This window comes from Python bivittatus, unplaced genomic scaffold (genome assembly GCF_059951505.1).
Source record: "Python bivittatus isolate LINGU-HERP-01145 unplaced genomic scaffold, Pbiv_v1 ctg000580_np1212, whole genome shotgun sequence".
Classification (NCBI taxonomy): domain Eukaryota; kingdom Metazoa; phylum Chordata; class Lepidosauria; order Squamata; family Pythonidae; genus Python; species Python bivittatus.
Genome location: NW_028277087.1, coordinates 682,767 through 697,389, shown reverse-complemented (window position 1 = coordinate 697,389; position 14,623 = coordinate 682,767). Strand labels below are relative to the sequence as shown.

The 14,623-nt window shown below is 43.3% G+C and overlaps 1 protein-coding gene across 1 annotated transcript in view; it reads left to right on the top strand.

Moving 5' to 3' along the window:
- Nucleotides 1–14,623, top strand: part of LOC103048941 (cathepsin L2-like) — a 48,401-nt gene that overhangs the window by 17,658 nt on the left and 16,120 nt on the right. The window lies entirely within an intron of this gene.

Sequence of the window (14,623 nt, the reverse complement as noted above, 5' to 3'; positions counted from 1 at the left end):
GAAAAAGTACGTTTATGAATGGTCCTCAAACTTGCGACCATCGCAGCATCCCTGCGGTCACATGATCACGATTCAGGCACTTGGCAACCAGCATGCATTTGCAACAGTCACAGCGTCCCGTGTCATGTGATCGCCAAGTTTGAAAAACACTGTTCTAGGTTTTACTTCAGCATCATGAAGGAACATATGTGTTTCCTTAGGATATTTTGGTAGCAGAAGCTGTCCTTAGATGCCATCCCTACCCATTGTCCAACCCTAGAATTGGAAGGGGCCTTCCAGCCCCCAGCTAAATGCAGGACCCCAAATTAAATCATTCCCGGCAAATGGCTGTGTAGCCTCCCCTTGAAGATGGAGATTTCTTCAGTCCAATGAAGGAGAGTTCACCACCTCTCTGGGTCATGGATTCCACTCTCAAGCTCCTCTTATGATTACGTTTTTCCTAATGTGCAATTGGAATCTGCTTTCTAGTAATTTAAATCTGTCGGTCCGTGCCCTGCACCCTGGGCTGATAAAGCACAGGTCTTGACTTTCTTCTGTGGGTCATTCTTTGGAAGCGTGTCCTCTTAACCTCTACCATGGTGGAGTCAACCTAATTGCCTTGGTTTGCAGGAAGCACTGAACCATAAACTGTCCACATGGGCTAGGTTCCCGCCACATGCTACCCAACATGTCATTGATTAGTTTGTGGCTTGGTGTGTCATGGGAATCTGTATTAGATATCATATCTGCATCTGTATTAGAAGGTCATCTTTAGGACTGGGATGAGCAGGTTAGTAGCTGCTGCTGCTGCTTCCAATGGATCTTCCCCTAAAATACCTGGCCATAGAGAAGCTGTCTTCGTGCAGGGAGAATGGCCGTCAAGAGCATCCCAGGGAGATGAGTTGAAAGCAGCTGAGACTGGACACCAAGCATTAAATCACCACTCAGGATAGGCCTTAGGGAAGAGTGCTACTTGTGAAAAAGCTCTAAAGGAGCAGTTAAGAGGTTATCACCCAAATGGCTGGTGTGGGTCTTCCGGGCTGTGTGGCCGTGTTCTGGAAGTTTTGTTTCCTAACGTTTCGCCAGCACCTGTGACCGGCATCTTCAGAGGGCAGGAGCACAGACAGGAGCAGTTCTCTCTGTGCCCAGCCACACAGCCCGGAAGACCCACACCAGCCATCGTATGCCGGCCGTGAAAGCCTTCGACAATACATATCACCCAAATGTTATAAACTAACCATCAGATCTGTGTTTGGAGTGTAAGCCCTGCTGGGGAGGCTGGGGCCACCCTTCTGAAGATTTCCTGGAAAAACATCACACCCATGAAGGAAGTAAGAAGAAGCATGTGGCCAATACTGTCAGATGCTTTTCATAAGGCAGGAAAGAGGACACATTGGCTAACCGGTTTATGAAATTTATAGACCCACTCAAGCTGGTCAGACTCTAGATGGTTTATAACAATGTATAATAAATATACAAGAAGAAGAATACAAAATAATATAGTACAAAAATATAATGCAATATAGTGATGCAATGAAACTAATTCCAGTGTCAAGGACTCCAAAATCAATTCCTGATGACTTCTGGAAGAGCCAGGGATTGGATGGATGGAAGGAAGGAAAGAAGGAAAGAAGATATAGAGGAGGGATGGAAGGAAGGAAAGAAGGAAAAGGAAGGAGGAACAAAGGAACCATAACTCAATAGCAGAACAATTCATTTGATCCGGATCATGGGTTCAATTTTAGTTTTATTTGCTATGTGCTTATATCTGAGTGCAGTACAAGACTTATTTTTACCCCATAACAACAACCCTGTGATGTAGGTGGAGCTGAGAGTGAGAGATCAGTCTAAAATCACCCAGTGAGCTTTTGTGGCTGAGGAGGGGACTCGAACCAGGGTCACCCCACTCCTGGTCCAATGGCTTCACCCCTTCACAGCCCTGGCAGTTTTTCCTGTGTCTCCATTGAAAAGGAGCAGGTAGCATGTGAAAAACAACGATCATCTCTTTGGCCTGAACTCCTGTGCTAGCAGAGCCTTGTGGGGAAGGAGGAGAAGAGTATATCCATCCATAGTCATTCAAAAGAGCGGTTAACCTAGGAGTGCCACTTAAAGAAGAGGAAGATGGAACAACCAGACCCTGTAGTAACCCACGAATCAAATAAAAAGTTCTTTAAACCCCTTTTAAAGGCCATCACATTTCCAGAGAGATGAGGGGAGCTGATTCCAGAGTCTGGAACAAATCGTCTTCTCTGCCTTGAGGCCCCTTCCTCTGCTTCTTTGAATATCAGACCAGACTGGAATCTTACTTCCCTTTAGTAGAGGACTTTAGCTCAGTAGCATTCATTTTATGTTCGGGAGGGCAACTCTTCCCGGACAGAGAGCCAGACTAGGTCTTGAGATTGCACCCCAAAAGGCAGCAGGCAATTGAATGAAATTCCATGTAATTAAAACTATAGAATCAACGAAACTTTGGAACATGCTACATTGGGGTTCATGCTGAACGCAGGAACCCCAATTACAGCATCTCCAACAGATGCTGTTCTACCTTTGCTTGGACACAGTCGCCAAAGGGGGAGCCCAGAATCAGTTCCTCTGTTAGGAACCGCTGATTAACTGATTGATTGATTATCTGCCATCAAGTCATTTTCAACTTCTAGTGACTACATACATAGACCTTCTCTGGGTCAGTCTGTCCCCAACCTGGTCCTTCAGGTTTCCCAACAGTGCCCCCATCACCCCTGTAACTGAGTCCATCCCCCTTGCTGCTGGTCATCCTCCTCTTCTCTTTCCTTCCACCTTTCTAATCATTATAGACTTCTCAACAGAGCGAAGTATTCATATTGATTGACTGATTATGTGCCATCGAGTTGGTGGTGATTTTTAGAGGCCACATAGATAGACCTTCTCCAGGAAGATCTGTCCCAACTTGGCCTTTCAGGCCTTGCTGCAACTGAGTCCATTCCTCTTGCTGCTGATTGTCCTCTTCTTCCACCTTTCCCAGCATCGGAGCCTCCTCCCTAGAGCTGGGTCTTCGCATCATGTGTCCAAAGTAGGATAATTTGAGCCTGGTCATTTGGGCCTCAAGTGAGATCTCTCGGCTGATTTGTTCAATGATCCATTGGTTTGTTTTCTTGGCTGGTACTGAAAGTAGAGATGCCAGAATCAATGCCCTTATGTAAGTCAACAATGTGACCGTATCTGCAATACTGTGTGTAGTTCTGATCGCTGCACCTCAAAAAGGATATAGTGGAATTACAGAAGGTTCAGAGAAGGGCAGGAGCATCTTTCCTGCCAGAAAAGGCTGTGACAGTTGGGGCTTTTTAGTCTAGAAACAAGGTGAGCGAGAGGGGACATGACTGAGGTTCAAAATTATGCCTGGTGTAAAAAAAAAAATGATGCTTGGCGTGGGTAAAACGGACAAGGAGAAGCTGTTTTCCCCTTTCCAGAATAACAGAACCAAGGTCACCCAGTGAAACTGAATGTTGGAAGAATCAGGACAGACAAAAGATTTTTTTTTTTTTTTTTTACACAACATATAATTAACTTTGGAATTCACTGCCACAAGATGTGCTGGTTGCCAGTTTGGCTGGCTTCACAAAGGAGTTGTTTCTTGGCTGTCTGTGGTCTTCTCAGGGTCTTCTCCAATACCAAAGGCGTCCATACGCCTCCTCTCCTGCTTCTTCAAAGTCCAACTTTCACTTCCATAGAGTGACTACCATGGCTTAGGAACCAATGGGGAAATTCTTAATATTAACTAGAATGTGTAACTTAAATATGTTACTCCGGATCCTGTGCTCTAGAGCAATAAAGAACAGGTCTCGACTTTCCTCTCTGTAAAACCACCGTGGGTGCTAGAAGATCCCTCTCTTGGCCATTTTTTTCTTGAGGTGAAACTTACCCGCTTCCCTCCATCTCTCCAAGGAAGATTTCATTTCCAGTCCTGCTCCTTTGGGTGAGGATCAGCGAGCAGAAACTCACATGCATTGGTATTTGACATGACCGGATGATGGATTAGAGAAACCGAAGGGAAAGAAGGGAAAGAAAGCTGGTGGATGATGAACAGGATCCAGGAGATCACTGGAATGCCCATGGAAAGGCTACACCAGTGTTTCTCAACCTCAACAACTTTAAGAGATGTGGACTTCAACTCCCAGAATTCCCCCAGTTAGAATTCCAGGGTCAAGCCCAACTCCATAGCACCCGGTTAGCTCCCGATCAACGAAATATGGGTTTATTTAGCTTATTTATTTATTTAGCTTGTATCAGTTTAGCTTTATAGCTTATATACCACCCAATGAGATTGATTCAAGGTGGTTATGTTTAGCCCCTAGAAATGTAAGCAGCAATTTCCCCCCTCTCTCACAATTTAATAGCATCTTTGGAAATCTCTAGGGGCCAGATTCAAGCTTCGGGAAGGACGGCACGTTCTCAACACCTCAAGGTGCATCTACTTGGCTTGCACACAGAACGGCACTGGCTAAACCCCAAACACCTCAAGTTTAAACGATTTTAAAAAACCAGGAGACCGTGAGTTCTAGTTCTCCATTAGGCACGAAAGCTGGCTGGGCGTCTTTGGTCCAGTCCCTCTCTCTCAGCCCAGTCCACCTCACAGGGTTGTTGTTGCGGAGAAAACAGGAGCATCAGGTCAGTATGCTGCCTTGCGTTGGCCAAAATAAAAGTGGGGAAATCAGCAAACGGACAAATATATAAATAAATACGTCGACGATGACTAATATCTCACGAGCTCTCTCTGTTCCTTTTTTTCTGCTTGCTGCATTCGCATGAACTTCCTCATGAAGCTTTCTCCCCTTCCGCACCGGCTTTGATTCCACAGAATGCAAAATCGATGCTGCAAGTGTGGGGAGAGCGCACTCCCGCTTCTTTTCCAGCCCAGTGATGCGCGAAAAAGAATTCCACTACAAATTCCACCCGTAGCAAAAACAGCCGTTCTGGTCCTCCTGGCCTTTGCAATGAGGCACGCAGGAGCCATGGCCCCTTGCGAACGGTGCTGGGTGCTCGTGTTTGGGAAGACGGGGCGAGCAGGGGGAAATTTGCATTTTAACAGCCAGCATCAATTTATTCGTTTGCACTTCAGAAGTTCCTTTGTACAATTGGCATAAAAAGATAAGTCTCCTGATGCCTTTGTAAACATATGTTTATCTTAGAAACTGCTTGAAGCAGGCTTCTTGCAGGATGAGTTGTTTGGGGGTTTTTTTAACTTCTTGTTTCCGTTCCCATGTTCAGCCCTGGGATTTCTTGACAGTCTACCATCCAAGCCCCAAATAGGCCCAGTTTTGCTTAGCTTCTCAGCCCAAACAAGGTTAGTTTTGTCATTTAGGGAAAGAGGTTTGGAAAGCCCCAGTATGTAGCGAGACAATGCAAAAACAAATTGCTATGGAGTTTACTAGGAATGTTAACTTAAGTTAAAAAGTGATGGATTCTAACGTGGGCTTTATTTGTATGAATAATACAGCAGAGAAGGTTTTTTGCAATTCAAACTTTCTGATTCTCAGCTCCTTTCAACTGAGTCTTTGAAATGAAATAATTCCGCTTCCCTTTTTCTGTAAAACAAAACCCCTTCGCTTCTCTGTTCACTCCCGCCCAAACATTGCTTTTAGCAGGGCATATCCACCGAACATTTTTGCATGCATCAGAAATAGAGGAATCTCTCTATTTCCTTTTTGCTCAGTCTCACTTTTCATCCTATGATTTTATCAGTTACTCATTTTGTTAACTGTGAAAATTCATACGTGTTTTTGTCCACTGAAGCTTTTTCGGATCAGGAAAGGCGGGATGTGCTGCTTGAATTAATTATACTATTATATAATCTTGATAGACAGACAGACAATGATAGACAACCCACCAACTAGATCAGTGTTTCTCAACCTCGGTGACTTTAAGACGTGTAGCATGGCTGGCTGGGGAATTCTACACGTCTTAAAGTTGCCAAAGTTGAGAAACACTGAACTAGATAGACAAATAAATGAAACAGGCAGGTAGGTAGGTAGTAGAATGGATGGATGGATGGATGGATGGATGGATGGATGGATGGATGGATGGATGGATGGATGGATAGATAGATAGATAGATAGATAGATAGATAGATAGATAGATAGATAGATAATTTTATTAAGGTCACTGCTCATAGGTGACTTTTCTACCACTCTTATGAAGCCCAGCCTGGCACAGCACAGGGTTACATCAGGGACTGCCTTACCCAGAATGCTGCTGCTCACCCTGTAGAAGCTTAAGGCATTGCAAGAGATGAAGGGCCATTTGTCATTGGTCCCAAAGGAGTTCATATGACCTTCACAGGCCTATAAAGCAAAGGCAAGCTGAAGTCAGGTCATAAGCATAGTTGCAGTTTCACTTAGCAGCCGCTTCGCTTAACCTCCGAGTTGCCGGTCCCGATTGTGGTCGCTAAACGAGGATGACCTGTAATCTCTAATCATATTATATCAACTTCACTGTATTGAAATAATACAATGCATCAGGTTTTATAGCAATATAATAAAGAGGGGGAAAAAACTGTGGAGGCAGTTATAGAATAGATTTAAGGTAAATTAAATATTAGTTTTCAATAGATGCTGTTATGCGTGCACATATCACTTTACAAATCAAGAGAAGTCACCATTTTGACTTTCTTGTCAAGCCCCTCCCTGTGGACGTTCCGGCCCACGAGTCTTATTTTCCTTTTAACAGTGACAGGTCAGCATTTCACAGGTTGTTTCATTAATTCCTCAAAAAACATTTCTTCTGAACTACATATGCAACAGATCCGGCCAGAGCACCCAGAATGGATGGTCATTGCACAACCCTGTGTCTGCCCGGTTGCAAAGAGCTACCACCTCAGTCTATTCCTTGGTGTGCAATGACACATTTGCACCTATCAGAGGGACGAATAAAACAGAAATTGAACAGTCTTTTTTTTTTTTAAACCACTGTTTCTGAAAATCAACACACTTTGCTTGGAAGTGTTAAGCTTGCTGTTTTATCACTAGGCTACAGAGCTGTAAGTCTGAGGCTGCACTGGAGGATTTTGAGAGAGATGAATTATCATGCAGCTGGGTGAGATCATCTCTTTTCGGAGTGTTGCAGCAGGATACGTCTTTAAAAAAAATCATAGTAAACTATTTTGAAGCTCACTCTGTAGTTTAAATGGTTCATGCCTCAAAATGAAAGGAAACTGGAATTTATTATTATTTTTTAAATGAAAGAGGAAAGTGGAATTGGCCACTGAAGTCAGAGGGGAGGCCAAAGATTGAAAAAGGTGTTTTCCCATGAATTTCTGGGGTTGTCCTAGCTCTGCTGTAATATCTGTCTGGGTTTAGAGAATTACAGCTTTTGGGGGGATCCAAAACACAAGCTGTGCAGCTGATGCTGGGAGGGGGAGCCCTTGAATCTAACCACGGCACAAACATTTTCTGGAGATCTCTTTTTTTGCTGGGTCTCCATAGCCTTCATCTCACCCACAGCCCGCCAGTATCACAAACCAAAGTCATCCTGGGCTGTACTGGTGTCAAAACAGTCTTTTCCACTTAACATGACAGCCTCAGATTGAAAGCAGCAGTTGCGAGGTGTGTAAAACCCGGCACCCTTCATTGCCCGTTCTGCTAGCAGCAAAGCCAGGAGACCAGCAGCAAGGAAGATCCATCTGATGTTTCTTGGTCTTTTGACGTTGGTGCAGGCAGGACCTCGCCCCATTGCAGCCGGTGTTTCCACTGCTTTTGAAGGCTGGCTCTGGGTGCCCTGCTGCGTTCTGTGGACCTGCAGAGGCAGCGAATGGTGGAAGGGTGTGAAACTTGGGTTTTCATGCCTTGATAAATGTTATAAGAGGTCATGGAGAGAAATGAATTGATGAGCTTCTTGTATTGCTGGCACTCCTTTAAGAATTCCAGACAGTTTACAACATACCATGAAATAGCAGCAACATTGATTATGTGTCATTAAGTTGTTGTTGACTCTTAGCAACCATGTAGATAGATTTTCTCCTTGATGATCTGTCCCCATCCTGGTCCTTCAGGTCTTCCAAGGGTGGACCCATCACCCTGTAACGGAGTTTGTCCCCCTTGCTGCTGGTCCTCCTCTTCTTCTCTTTCCTTCCACCTTTCCCAGCATTAGAGCCTTTACTACACAATAAAGCTATGAAACAAGATATCATTAAACCAACTTCTTGGTCTTCTTTATCACCATCCTGCAACTGTCAATCATCTCAAATATTAAAGGCTCTCTTTTTGCCTTCACCTTTGCCTTCAGCTCCTTTCTCACAAGGGGGGAGCTATAGGGACCTCTGAGGGATGTCAATTTGGGATGGTTGGGGCCATGACTGAGAAGAAGTCATTTCCAGCCCACCCCCATCCCCAGTTTCTAGGGGTGGGAGGAAAATACCCTCAGCACCCCCACACGGACAGAGAGGTTCTACTTGAAGCTGATGGTGCTGAAGTCCTTGGTGCCAAGCCACGTAGAGCTTTTTAGATCAAATCCAGCTCTTTGAATTATACCCAGGAGCCTATTGGCAACCATCACAAAATGCGCAGCCCTGAATAGTGGTATACATGTATTTCTTGCCCACTAACAAATGGGCAACTGCATTCCGTCCCTGTTTGGCCAGCTGGTGTAGAGTTAGTTTCTGTTGAGTTGCTGTGAGTGGTACATCTCCCTTTCCTATTCACCCTGTACTCCCAAGACTAGAGAGCTACAGATGTTGCCAAGAGAGGCGAATATGTGTAGCTCAAGACTGAACTGTGGAGTCCTTGGGGTTCTCTGAGCTTGGTTCTTTTCTTGCAAACATTTCATTACCCAGCTAGGTAACATCTTCAGTGCTAGAATGGGTTGGGGTTTGCTCTCTATTTATGTGCTGTGGCCTGCCTTGCCAGTGCTGCTGGGGGTGGGGTTTTTGTTTTGCTCCTCTGGTAGTTCCTTGATTAGCATCTGTTCACTGCTTGATTGTGTGCCTGGTGGTAACCTTTGCTCATCTGGGTGATGATTGCTGGTGATTGATTGCTGGTGAGGCGATCTTCTGGTCTTTTGTCTCTTTTGAATAGTATGTAGATGCTGTTTATCTCTGTGTGTCTGTTAATTGCTGCCTTGCCTGAATGCCAGGCTTCCAAGAATTCTCTTGCATATTTGGATTTAGCTTGGTCTAAAATGCTGAAGTTTCCCAGTTAAAACTATGGTTGAGTCTGTCCATGTGTTGTGAGATTAAGGAGTTTTCATCATGTCTTCTGACTGCTAGTCGGTGCTCGTGGATGCGCTCTGCTAGTCTTCTGCCCGTCTGTCCTACGTAGTGTTTGTTACAGTCCTTATACTGTATGTTGTAGATGACTCCTGTTTTTTCTTCTTGGGCTACTGGGTCTTTTGATTTACTTAGGGTATTTTGGAATGATTTTGTTGGCTTGTGTGCTATGGAGATGCCGTGTTGTAATAGTCTGTTGGTGGTTTCTGATGTATGGCAGTGTGATCCTTTTCACAGCTTGTGTTGGTTGTGTTGTAGTAGGTTGAGTGGCCAGGCACTTTTTGATAAAGTTGCATGGATATCCATTTTGTTGGAAGATGTTGTATAGGTGGTCTGTTTCCTTTTTCTGCTGTTCTGGGTTGCTGCAATGCATTTGTGCTCACTTGAATAATGTTCTTACACGGCTGTTCTTGTGGGAGGTTGGTTGTTACTCTGGTAATGGAGCACTTGGTTAGTGTGGGTTGTTTTTCAATAGACTTGGGTTTCTAATTTCCCGTTCTTTCCTCTGGTGATGAGGATATCCAGGAAGGGTAGCGTGTTGCTGTTTTCTTCCTCTCTGGTGACTTTTGTTCCTTTGAAGATGTTGTTGATGGTTTCATGTGTCTTCTCTAGTCGTTCCTTTTTTATTATAACAAATGTGTCATCTATATTTCGGATCCATACTTTAGGGTGTATGTGTGGAAGTGCTATATTTTCTAGGTGTGGCATTATAATCTCTGCTATGAGTCCTGACAGTGGTGACCCCATGTGTGTTCCTCTGATTTGTTGGTATATCTGTCCATCAAACTGAAAATAGGCGGTGAGGCAGAGGTTGATGAGGTCCATGATTCTGACTATTTCGATCTGGGTGTATTTGGTTAAGTTGGGTGTGTTGTGTAGATGTTGATTTGTCTGGGCCTCCTACTAGAAGCTTCAAGACCTCTCCCCAAAGGGGTTTTTTGAACAGCACCCCCCAGAGATCCATATGGCTCCCACCCTGATGATGTCCCAAAAGTCTTTGAAAAGTTGACTTTGCTCCCAGGGCTCGGGGTAGTGGGGCTACTGTTGGTTTCTCTTTGGGTTGTTGTGTTCTCCCCCTTTCCTTTCATTGTCTCTGTTTTTAAAATGTAAGCCACCCAGAGCCAGGTGGCCTTTAAATTTAACTTTGCATTACAGTGTATTACAGTTGTATAGTGCCTCCTAGTGGTCAGTAGTGAATATTACCACGGTAAGACAATTTCTGCTGGTGAACGTGGCACTAAATGCCTAAATAGGTCAGCAGAGGACAGTAGCTTCCTGCTACATCAAACTGGGCATAAAATTACTAGTCTTGTGCTTTTTACAAAGCAATAAAGCAGCCACATTCAGAATACAAGAGAACTCATTACATCTCTGAAAGCGGAAAAGTTTAAGGCAGTCATAGTGATTAACAGCCGAAGCTGTTTTGATAACCAACTCCGGTGAAACCACAATGATCCCCCATTGAGCAGAGAGACCAACTTTCCATCTGCACACCCCTCCAAAATAACAGACAAGTCTGTTACAAGTCTGTTGCATTTGAAGTGGTCCAGATGAGGCAGTTAAATTTACTTTAATATTACTTCAATTTTACAACAGGCAATTTGTAGGTCACTTGCCTAACGATGCTATTATACAAACGATGCATATGATGTAAATCACCACAATTAATATTTAATGGACATTCAGGCGCGATGGAGCCCACTCCCTCCAAACGGTCTGTTAAAATTTAATTTCAGTATATTGGGGAAAGTTTGGCAGCACGATTAATTGATTCCAATTCCATTGTTCATAATTTTCGTGGTGGCAAAATTGGACATATGGGCTAAAGCTTGACCCTCCCCAAAAGTGTCCAATACCTTAGTTTACCCATAGAAACTGGGAAGCAGAAGGACTTTGGACATTGGCAATGGGAGAACTTTCATAAAACCACATTTGGTTAAAAACTCACACAGAGTCAATTCAGAGGCCATCACTAGAGATTTTGGAAAAGCAGAAAATAATTGTTGCTATTATGGAAAGTTGTCTATCTATCTAATGTATATGCCTAATGAGTCTTCGTGGTATTGACCTGCACGATCAGGTCAACTGGTACCTGATGGTCCTACCATGCAACAGTGGCAGGAAGAAGTAAAAATGGCTGCATTACTATTAAGACCCAAGTGGAACAGCTACAAAGGCTAGAAGAAGGGAAGTTGGGGGAAGGAGGAGCGAACAGAAGCAGAAGCACTCTCTGAAATCTCACCATCCCACTCAGGTCTCCCTGTTCTTGGAAAGCAGTCATTCCAGGAAGGCAGACAGGGTCCAAGAAGCAAAATGTAAAAGGGAAAGATTCTTCTTTTGAGAGCTGCCGACGAGCAGACAAAGAACATGAGCAGACAGAAGAGCCTATCTTTGTGGAAAAAGAAAATATTAGAGGAGATCATGCGCTGGGGAGAAAATGGAGCAGTGTTTCAGAGCAGACTAACTGAAACTCCTCCATGAAGGTACCATTTCTGGTCACAAGGGGCAAGAGAAAATCCTAAGACGGCTTAGTGACAGATTCGTTTGGCCAGGAAAGGAGTGGAAACTCATCCTCAATCCTGCCCAGGGTGCCCGTATGTAAAACCCAAGGAGAAACAGGATAGGAAATGGAAAGAATCCATGCAATCCATGGAAAGCAAAGGACAGAATTCCTTCGGTTCCTGTTCCATTTTCTAAAATTGCTATGGAGAGAGATGGTCTCTTGTCAAAGTCAGCAAAAGGAGATCAGTACCTCCTTGTGATTGCTGACTATGCTGCAAGAAACCCCGAGGCAGTTCCTTTGGGCACAGTCACTGCAAGAGTCATTCCCAGTGACCTCCAGAAGATATTCAGTAAGGTGGAGATCCTCAAGGAGATCCTCACAGATCATCAAGCCTTAGACTTCCAGTCTGCTTTGAAAATATTTGTATGCAAACCAGGGGTCAGAACTACTCTGTAGCACCCTGAGACAGATGGATGATCTGAGAGATTAAATCAGAGCTGCATAATCTGTTTTTAAAAGGGTGCGCAAAGTGTCCCAAAGCTTTGGAACATCTGGTTTCCCTCTATACTCTTTGCATACAAAGAAGGCCATAGGTGTCCGTGGGTCTCTGCCTTTTTGAGCTGATTTATGGGAGAAAATCAAGAGGGTTGTGAGATGTGGTGAAGAAAAGCTGGACTAATGAAATTCCAGAACCAAAGAACCTGGTTGGAAAAAGAAAAACAGCAAAAATTCATTGGCATAGCACAGGAACACCAAAAAGAGGCAGAAGTGCTGGCATGACATTAATGCTAGAGAGAAATCTCTAACAGGAGGAGAAAACACATTGCTTCTGTTGCCTAATCAAAAATGCAAGCTCCAAACTAAGAAGGAGGGCCTGAAAAAAACAGGACCTGTAAACTATATTCGTTCGTTCATTCATTCAATTTGTATGGCTACCCATCTCAAATGCATGACTCTGGGTGGCAAACAATGCTTAAAAGCAAAACAAAAATCCCATAACAAAGTGATAAATAACATATACAGCAGCTGAGAAAAACCAAGCAACAACAACAGTTAACACAGCCAGGATGGGGTGGGGGAGAAAAAACAAGGCCTACTATGTAAATCTTTTGAAAAAAAATGGGTTGAGAGAAAAGAAACTACTGTTTTACTCGGAGCTCATAAATCAGAAGATGTAGTTCAGCATATATCACTTCTTCTTTGTTTGATAGACACACACACAGAATACTGTGACGCCCATAGATCAATGGAAAGCAGGTCTAGAAACACCCTTAGTAGATTTCAAAGAGGTGTTCACAGATAAGGAAGCCACTGCTACATTAGTAGAACACAGAATTGACCCTACAGATGCAAAGCCAATAAGCTGATGCCTTTAGGCACTAGAAGGGATCTCGCAGGGCGTTTAGCTGGAAAAAGGAGAACAGTTTGAAGAAAACCAGGGTTCCTTCACTAGCCCCTTCCATGGCACTTACGGTACAGCAGTTCTAGTAGCAACGGGGAATGAAAAGGACCCGGTCTTTCCAAACCCATCTTTCTGAACTAAGACTGTGTAGGTATCTACCCTCCACTCTTCCCATTTGCCATGCTGATTGCTGAGTCTTGTTTCAAAACAACGGGGCAGACGTGACTGATGATGATTAAGTGTTGTCAAGTCAGTATTGACTCTACTTTCTCCAGGATGGTCTTTGCTCAGCCTGGCCTTAAGGTCTCTCAATCGTGCATTTATTATTGTTGTAAATAAGTCCATTCGCCTTGTCATTCTCTTCTGCCCCATTTTGTCATCAGCATAGCACATGTTACTGATGATTTCTCCTCCAGTTTTAAAACCACGCTCATCTTCGTACAATCACGCTGGGCAATACTGTACTCTTTTATTGCTTTTTAAAGATGCAAGCTGCCCAGAGTTGTTCTGGAGCCGAGCAGCCCTAAAATGTGTTTCATAAATAAATAAATTCAGCTTCCCTCGAGATATACTCAGTTATAAGCTGAATTATCTGCAAGTTTTAGTAATGAAAGTCAAGGAGCATCATGAAAAAATGGGAGTAAGATTAAATATAAAGAAAACCAAACTAATGATAGCAGGTACAACCAGCCTTAGAACTGACAAAAAAGGATATTAAAGTGGTGGATAGCTTCTGCCTTTTAGGAAGTGTTACCAACAGTCAAGGAACTGGCACTTAACTTCTGAGGAAGAACATTTTGTAAAAAGAGAAACTGGCTGTGAGATAGGAATGATATTTTAAAATGACTTTATTGCATTTATATTGTTAGAAATTCAGTGAAATTAATGCTGTATTTAAATATATTGTTCCATTTCAGTAAAAAAAAGCAATTATATGCATCAGCTCAGCTTTGAGATTTAATATTTTCAGTTTTGCAAAAGAAATGGACATATTGTTCCTTTGTTTTTCTGCTTTAGCTTGACTTGGAACTTGCCCACGAACAGTGATCTGTTCCACGATCACCTGCGTCAGCCTTCGCTGCTCCAACTGAGTTTTTCCACCTCCTTGAACCAATAATATAGTCAATTTGAAAAACTCAAATTGAAATTACCAGTTTGAATTCAATTTGAAAAATCAAATTGAAATTGAAATGAGCAGTGAAAAAATCATTGTATTGGCAGAACCTCATGAGTCATTATCCTGCTTCGTTTCTGCTTGCGACATCAGCAACTAGTTGTCCCGAAGGCTTTAATTTAACCATGTCATAAACCCGATCCAAAAGATTCTCAACTCTTCCTCAGTACCAGGTTCTACGCTTGTCATGTAACCCTGCAAAATCCTTTCAATGAACTTAAGTCAAAGGCATTTAAATGTGTTTTTTGCTTGCATTTCTCTATATAAAGTTGCATGAAGACCTGCATAAGAGGTTTTACAAACTTTGAATGTATTGTATTCATTAGCAAA